A 9,037-nucleotide genomic window follows, 5' to 3' on the forward strand; every position below is an offset into this window, starting at 1 on the left:
TAGTTACAAGTTTTAAATGACATTTGGACAAGTTCATGAACAGGAAACAGTTGGAGAGATATGGGCCAAGCCCAGGCAGGTGGGACTGGGATAGTTTGGGATTATGTTTGACATGGACTGGTTGGACTGAAGAGCTGTCTGACCCTGTAACTCTTTCACAAGCTCTATTCCCACCTCCATGTAATCTCTGGGACATACCAGAGCAAAGTACCAAACTTCAGTTCAATTAGTTTTGAGCAGTTCCGCTTTATTAATTCTAATCTCCCACAGTTTCTCATTTTCACAGTCACAGTCCTGTAGAATTTCTGGAAGATTTCCTATATCTTATTCTGTGGAGACAGAGTAATGTATCCCACTCAGCAGTGGGTCAGTGGGGGTTGGGGTGAAGAGACACTGCCTCCTTCAACAAGTGAACACATCGGAGCACTGCACTTCAGAGATAATGGACATGGCACCACTGCTACTTGGAAAGTTCTAGAATCTAAACAGTTCAATGAACTGTCATTTGATGGCCATCGACGGGTTATGCTGAAACCACTGACACAAAGCTGTAACCTCCTCATTTTAGAATCAAACTGGCTCCACACTTTGCAACTGGCATAGGTCGAGGTAGAGATAAAAATAAGAATACAATCAAAATATTAATAACTGCAAGTGTGGCCAGAAGAGAGCTGCAACTGGAAAGGAGCAGATTATGATTTAATCAGAAACAGCACTGAAGCGGAAGTGAAAACTGAGGATATTATTAGTGATAAAGGGAATATTGTGATATAAATCAGATCAGGACAAAATGGGCCAATGGTGGTTATGAACACTTTTCTTCCTCCTCGGGTGTTTGTAAGTGAAGGTGAAAAAAACCCTGGAATAAGAGTTGAGTTTGTCACTGAAAGTGAATACAATAGTTTCCTTCGTTGCCAAATACAGAGCTTAGAAATTGAGTCGCTGGTCACAGAATAAATGAATGGACAGAGATAGAGAGACTTACCGGGAACACCAACAATAGCGAGGATGGGATAGTAACCCGCTTGAATAACCATCAGTACAGCTTCTATCCACAATGTTAATGGTAACCAATTGATAGAAAGATAGTAAAGGCCAGAGGATAAACTCCTGTCCATTGTTGGAACATTCCAATCTATTCCTCTCAGTTTCTTATACATTGTTGTCACATTCCCGGCTGTGGTTCTGAGATTCTGATCCATCATTTGGAACATCCCAATCTGCTGGTCACAGATTCTGATCTCTCCACATCTCTGGAGCTGCTGATCCCAATTGTGTTGAATATGCCACAGCCACAGATACTGTGGGATAACGCATTGGGAGAAACCCCTTATTAACAGAAGAGGGAAACCCTCCAGTGACACAGTTAGTATCCATGGAGACTGACATTAATTCGAGTCACTGAACAAACAGCTCCAGTTAACCCCTTCCACTCTGACACTTTTAATGTAACAACAATACCTGGTTTGGGTGACATTGCCTGCTATTGGACTCAATGCCCATCTCCAATTCCTCTCACAATGATAGAGACAGAGGAGAAAGTTGATACTTTCTCTGCACAGGCTCAATGATTCTGCCGTGTTATCCACATGTGATGACGTATGTAACCATTTTCCTGAGAGCCAAATGAGAGGTTGTTATTTCACCGAAGTCTCCTCCACCACAACAACTGCCAATCCAAACACATCTCTGGCCACAACTGCCTGGAGAAAGGCAGGAAATGTGGGTTTTGCTGAACTTTCCTCTCACTGCCCTAATAAGGCAACATTTTATCTTTAACACAATATTTTCAATAATTTGCTTCTAAAGTTGCAAACAATTTTTTTGCAGTTTATACAGCCTTTCCTGACCAATTTTTTTAGCCTGAGCCCAAAAGTAAACATTACATTTCCAATAGCTTTGCTTATTGGGAGGAAAGGGTCAGAGACAATATCTATGTGATTGATTAAGAAACAGTAAGGAAGAGGGGACAGTGGCTGTGCAGTCTGGACAGGATGAACTTGATATTGCCCAGTAGGCAATTTCTTCTTCATAGATGGAATAAAACAAAATGCAGAGAAAGAGACAGAATAAATTTGGCTGAAGGAATGGCGACTGACAAGGTGAACAAAACACGATAGGTTGCAACGGAACGGAGGAGAAATGATTTTATATACACTGTTTAATCAGCGTATGTGTGGAGACATATAAGATTGTTCACATATGCTCAACACACTCAGGGTTATTAATGAAGATATGATGTACACAATATGGCATAGGCGATGTGACCTTGTCTTGTTTGTGTCTTGTTAACATTGCATTCAGTTGAGGGAACCCATCTCCCCCATTCATAACTTTATTTACTCCCATTGTACATCTGCTTCTCTTTCAACACAATTAAAAGCCGATTTGTATTTTGCACGGCACCCCAACACCCTCTGTTTTCTGTTAGCCCTCCTCCACCTCTCGTAAGGTATTAAAAAGGCCATTTCCCGAACCTGTTCAGTTCTGAAAAAGGGTCTTGCTGGACTTAAAGCCTTAACCCTGTTTCTCTGTCTCCACCGATGCATCTCGACCTGCTGAATTTCTCCAGAAATGAATCAGCACTGACTGAATTTTCAACAAAACAAAGAACCATGCATGCTGGAAATCTGAAAAATGAAAAATTGCTGCAGAAACTGGAAGCTTTGAAAAGGCATCACTGGGTCCAACAGCTTAACTTTGCTTTCACTCTACAGACACTGCCAGACCTGCTGAGTTTCTTCAGCAAATTGTGTTTTTGAATAAATCCCAAAAACGTGTGTCAAAGTTGCTCAAATACCCTTTCCAACATGGATCACCAAACACTGAGAAGTGAGTGACAGTGCAAGGTGAAAAAATTACTTGGTTCTGAAACTACATAACTCTAGCCTCACTGACAGTACAGAGCTCTTAATCATGGTCAGGGAGAGAAACATTCACTTTAAAAACCTTCCGACAGTGTGGAAACAAGCCCACCAGCCTAACAAATCCACACCGACTCTCACAGCATGCCATCCAGACCCAGCCCCCTATTACTCACCTAATCCACACAATGGGCACTTTAGCATGGGCAATTCACCGAGCCTGCACAGCTTAGGTCTGTGGGTGGAAAGTGGACCACCTGGAGGACACCCACGCAAACATGGAAGAACATGCAAACTCCACACAGTCGCCTGAGGGTAGAATTGAGCCGACATCACAGGGGCTGTGAGGCAGCAGTGTTAACCACTGAGCCACTGTGCCACCCAAAGATGTTCCTACTGGAAAGGGAAAGGTTCAGATGAATATGTTAAAGGGTTTTGAGCAACGTGACAAATTGGAGATGTGACACCATGGAGAGACTGTCAGTAGAATGAGAATATTAAAATGTAAGTGTTACCACATCAGAAAATAGAGTAGGTCACTGCGTACAAGGGCAATGGGGACTCAGTCTGAACTGGGGAACATTACATTGCACTTATTGCAGCTCAAAACTGGGCATCCATGTGGTGATGGAAACCACAGCAGCAGCAGCAGAAGCAGAATTGTATTCCACCAGAATCTGTGACTCTTTGTCCCGGATAATCCCTCAGTCTATGATTCCCATGAAGCTGATCAATGGTTCAGTGACGAGTGCAGGCAAACATGCCGGGGTCAGAACCATGCGTACCTGAAACTGATGCCAACCCATTATAGCGACTGCATTCAACTGCTTGCATTACAAACAGCAGAACTAATGCATTACAGACAGGGTGGAAGGATTGCAACTATTCTGCTACAACCAGTCATGAATGGTGATGGGGGCAGCAGGAACTGCCGATGCTAGAATTTGAGATAACAAGCTGTGAAGTTGGATGAACACAGCAGGCCAGGCAGCATCAGAGGAGCAGGAAAGCTGATGTTTCAGGTCTGGACCCTTCTTCAGAAAAAAAGTAGGGGAACAGAGCTCTGAAATAGAGAGAGGGGGAGGCAGTGATAGAAGGTAGATAGTGGAGCAGATAGGTGGAGAGAGGATGGACAGGTCAAGGAGTTGGGGATAAAGCCAGTAAAGGTGAGGTAGGTAGGGAGATTTGACGGGGGTTGGTCAGTGAGGAGGGAGGGGCGAGTAGTGGGAGGGAAGACGGACAGGTCGAGGAGGCAGGAATGAGACTAGTAGAGGTGAGGTTAGTGTAGGTGGGAAGTGGGGCTGGAGGTTGGTCAGTGAGGGGGGAGTGTAGGTGCTCCACAAAGCAGTCTCCAAGCATTCGAGATAACACGGTGTGAAGCTGGATGAACACAGCAGGCCAAGCAGATTCAGGGGAGCAGGAAATTTTGACGTTTCAGATCGGGACCCTTATTCAAAAATGGGTGAGAGGAAGGGGATTCTGAAATAAATAGGGAGACAGGGAGGCGGATAGAAGGTGGACAAAGGAGAAGATAGGGTGAAAGGAGACAGACAGGTCAAAGAGTTGGGGTTCAAACCAGTGAAGGTGACTGTAGGTGTGGAGTTAAGGGGAGATAGGTCAGTCCAGGGAGGATGGATAGGTTGGGAGGGTGTTGCGTGAGGATAGTGGATAGGGGATGGGGGTGGGGCTTGAGAAGGGAGGAATGGTTAGGGAGGCAGGGACTAGCTGGGCTGGTTTTGGCATGTGGTCGAGGGAAGGGAGATTTTGAAGCTTGTGAAATCCACATTGATACCCTTGGGCTGCAGGGTTCCCAAGCGAAATATGAGATGCAGTTCCTGCATCTTTCGGGTGGCATCATTGTGGCAATGCAGGAGGCCCAGGATGGACATGCCATCCGAGGAGTTGGGGGGGTTGGAAATTGAAATGGTTCGCAATTGGGAGGTGTAGTTGTTTGTTGCGAACAGAGGATAGGTGTTCCACAAAGCGGTCCCCAAGCCTCCGTATAGTTTCCTCAATGTAGAGGAGGCCACAACGGGAACAGCGGATACAGTATATAACATTGACAGATGTGCAGGTGAACATCTGTTTGATGTGAAAAGTCTTCCTCGGGCCTGGGATGCGGGTGAAGGGGGAGATATAGGGGCAGGCATGGCACTTGCTTCGGTTGCAGGGAAACATGCCCGGGGTGGTGGGGCTGGAGGGGAGTGTGGAGCGGACAAGGGAGTCACAGAGAGAGCGGTCCTTCCGGAAAGCAGATAAGGGCAGGAACGGAAAAATGTCTTTGGTGGTGGGGTCGGATTGCAGATGGCAGAAATGTCAGACGAAGATGCGTTGGATTTGGAGGTTGGTCATGTGGTATGTAAGGATAATGGGTATTCAATTTTGGTTATTATTGCGAATAGGGGGTGTGAGGGATGAGTTGCGGGAAATGCGGGAGACATGGTCGAGGGTATTTTTGATCACTGTGGAGGGGAAGTGGCGGTTTTTGAAAAAAGAGGACATCTGGGATGTTTGGGAGTATCATAGGCCGAGACATCTTTGTCAAAGATCATCAGTCTCCTTCGCTTTGTGCAGAACATCTTCAGTTTCACCAACCTGACCTTACAATTAATATCCCTCAGTTCCTGAATCATTCTGATCAATCTCCTTTCAATCACTCCACAGACCCTCACTTCCTTGGTGCACACCACCTGTTTGTGCAGACCCGAATGCTCTGTGTTCAAGTGGGTGATGTTATCACACACGGGCAATTGCTCAGTGACATCACCCTGAATCCTGGGCATTTCATGAACTGTGGGTTTCCTCTGATCCCAGTGGCTCTGATATCTTTTGAGCTGCAGACTCCAGCATTTGATTTTAAAGTTGAAGACAATGAAATTATTTCATTATTTTCAACCAGTAATGTACACATTTTGTATCAGAGATAATAGGAACTGCAGATGCTGGAGAATCCGAGATAACAAAGTGTGGAGCTGGATGAACACAGAAGGCGAAGCAACATCTTAGGAGCACAAAAGCTGACGTTTCGGGCTTGGACCCTTCATCAGAAAAGCGGAATGGGGAGAGGGTTCTGATATAAATAGGGAGTGAGGGAGAGGCGGATTAAAGATGGATTGAGGAGAAGATAGCTGGAGAGGCAAAGGTGGCAGAAAAACTGCTCAATGTCCTAACGTGACTGTCATTCGTGGATGTGTGGGTGAATGAGGACAAAGGTGAGCCCCTTACTGAGGACTAACCGTTTGACCTCAGTCAGTGGGAGGTCTGGGGGATGGTGAAAATTCGGCAGGGCTCAGCGTGGCTGTCTCCTCTGGGGCTGCTGGCTGTGGAGGCTGTGGGCTGTTTGGCCTGCTGTATTCATCCAGCTCCACATTTTGTTATCTCATGTACACATTTTGCTTCACATACTGTTCCCAGTCATCTGACTCTGGTGTTGGTGTGATGTAAATCATGTCCCACTAACATGAGGATTTTGCAGAGGTGACAAAGAAGATTGGTGAAGACAGAGCGGGTAAAAATTGTTTGGATGCACTTTGGAAAGGTGTTTGAAAAGGTTCCTCATGGTAGACTGGTTAGATCACATGGAATCCAGTGGAAGCTAATGGTTTGGATCCAAGACTGGCTTGAAGGCAGGAGGCACAGAGTGATGGCGGAGTATTATATTTCAGACTGGAGACCTGTGACCTGTGGTGTGTCACAAGAATCAGTGCTGGGACACTGCTTAGCCATAACTTTATATAAATGATTTAGATGGAAGCATAGGAGGGGTGGTTAGTAAGTTTGCCGATGGCCCCAAAATTCATGTTGTTGTGGATAGTGAAGAATGTTATCTCAGAGTACAACGGGACCTTGATCAGATGGGCCTATGAGTGACAGATAGAGTTCAGATAAATGTGATGTGATGCGATTTGGTAAGGCAAACTAGGGCAGGACTTACAAGTTAATGGTAAGGCCTTGGGGAGTGTCACCAAACAGAGACATTGGGGTGCAGATGCAAAATTCCTTGAAAGCGGAGCCACAGTTAGACAGAGTGGTGAAGAAGGCATTTGGCACGCTTGCTTTTATTGATCAATGTATTGAGTATCGGAGTTTGGACGTTATAATGCAGGTGTACAGAACATTGCCACTTTTCGAATACTGCATTCAGTTATAATATCCCTGCTACAGGAAAATTGTTTAACTGAAAGGTTTCAGGAAAAAAAACATTTACAAGAGTGGTGCTTGGATTGAATAGTTTGAGCGACAGGAAGAGGCGGCTGAATAGGCCGGAGCTGATTCCCTGTAACGTCATAGGCTGAGGCGTGACCTTACAGAGGTTTATAAAATCATGAGGGGCTTGGATGGGGTGAATTGTCAATATCTTTTTCTCAAGGAAAGGAATCCAAACCTGAGAGCATGGTTTAAGTTGACAGGCGAAAGGTTTAAAAGGGACCTGAGGGACAGTTTTACATGTAGAGAATGCTGCATGTACGGAGGAGGTGGTACAATCCCAGCTCTTAAACAGCATCAGGATTGGTAAATGAATAGGAAGGGGACGGAGGGATAGGGGCCAAATGTTGGCAAATGGGACTAAAATAACTTAGGATATCTGGTTCGAATAGACAAGTTGCAGCAATCAGTCTGTTTCCATCCTTTATATCTCTGCAGCTCTTGGATCTTAATTTGCAATTCTAAATTACCAGATTGTAATTGGAATGTTTGGAGTCGAAGCCAAACCATTTGTGACTTTTCAAGGTACTGAACTTAATATCCAGCAGCATCACGCTGCTCATTTCCATGAAGGGCGGGGAGTGACATTAGGGATGTTGGAGTGGTTTGGGGACCAGAGTTCATATATTCCAGGTCAGATGGATTAGTCTAAGAAATTCTGTTTGTAACTGTGACCCAGTACTTCCTGACAGGGATATTACTTGATCAGAATTAGAATTTGTTTCAAGTATTTGATTTGATTTGGGAAGAGGCAGGCATTTTTATGCATTGCTAACAGTTCAGTTTGCTTAGTGCACAGAATAGAATGGCATAAAAATCAGACCCTTTTAGCAACTGCAGGCACATTGACACTGCAGGCAGTTACACATTCCAAAGAAATAGACGGGGTGGGATGGATTTGGAGGGAGGGGATAGTGATTCGCCTTTTTTTTGTAACAAAGAGTCACATTTATCAAGGGAGGGGGACCCACCATCTTCAGCGAGTGGTTCCTGCCGGCTGTGCACTGCCTGAGAGGGCGCTGGAAGCAGAATTATTCATGGCCCTCAGGAGAGAGTTGAATGATGAGATTTACAGGGCATCGGGAGGGACTGGTGAAGTTACCCATACAGAAAGCTGATGCAGAGAGTGACAGGCTGAAGCGCCTTCCTCTGTGCTGGGACATTCTCTGAGCGTGCCGTTCTCTGCCGATTGTTGCTGCAATCTCACTGACCCGCTGCTAGTCATGGAGCTGGTTGATGAGGCTTGTTGGTGACGTCAGCTCTGCCCTACCTCATCTGATTGGTACATTTTCGATGATCTACATTCACTACGAAGATGTTTTCTAGAAAAGTGATGAAAAAGCACTGGTGCAATCTGACTTCTTTGCCCTGGTTAAGAAACCCAGGAGTTTGGGAACAACAGTAAAAACTGTCAGCAGTGATTTACAAGTCTTTGCACACAGTCAGGCTGGTGGAAAATAGGATCAAGTGTTTATTATACCAAGTGTTCACAGTTGGTGGCTATCTCATGTGTGGAAACATGGCCTTGCTTTTAGTGGTTTTGGTGTGAAGACAACACCACAGAAAAAGCATTTGTCCCTATCAGCTTTAATATCTGATATGTCCTTTGCCTAAGGACCCTATATTAAACTGATTTTTGGAGCAGGGAGTTGGAATACGAGCTTTCTCCATGCATTATTGTGGTATTGCAGTGTTCCCAGGAATGATGAAGTCTTATTAAACCAATTTTAAAAGCAGACTGATCAAAACTTGAAAAATCCTAGGTCCAAACACCTTGTCATCTCAGATTCTCCAGCATTTGAAGTTCCTACTATCCTCGATATGCTGGGATATGCTCAATGCTCTGGAACCATAATCATGGAATTCCTACAGTGTGGAAACAGGCCCTTCAGCCCAACAAGTCCACACCAAACCTCACAGCATCCCAGCCAGATCTATAACCCTCCTAATGTACCCTTCCCTGAATA

General features: G+C 45.1%; 1 non-coding gene across 1 annotated transcript; it reads left to right on the forward strand.

Annotated features, from left to right (window-relative positions):
- The first annotated feature begins 8,594 nt into the window (after positions 1 to 8,594).
- On the forward strand, positions 8,595 to 8,786 carry LOC132209141 (U2 spliceosomal RNA). Its single transcript, XR_009445239.1, has one exon. It is a non-coding gene; the product is annotated as a U2 spliceosomal RNA (small nuclear RNA).
- The last annotated feature ends 251 nt before the right edge of the window (positions 8,787 to 9,037 follow it).

This window comes from Stegostoma tigrinum, unplaced genomic scaffold (genome assembly GCF_030684315.1).
Source record: "Stegostoma tigrinum isolate sSteTig4 unplaced genomic scaffold, sSteTig4.hap1 scaffold_67, whole genome shotgun sequence".
Taxonomy (NCBI): domain Eukaryota; kingdom Metazoa; phylum Chordata; class Chondrichthyes; order Orectolobiformes; family Stegostomatidae; genus Stegostoma; species Stegostoma tigrinum.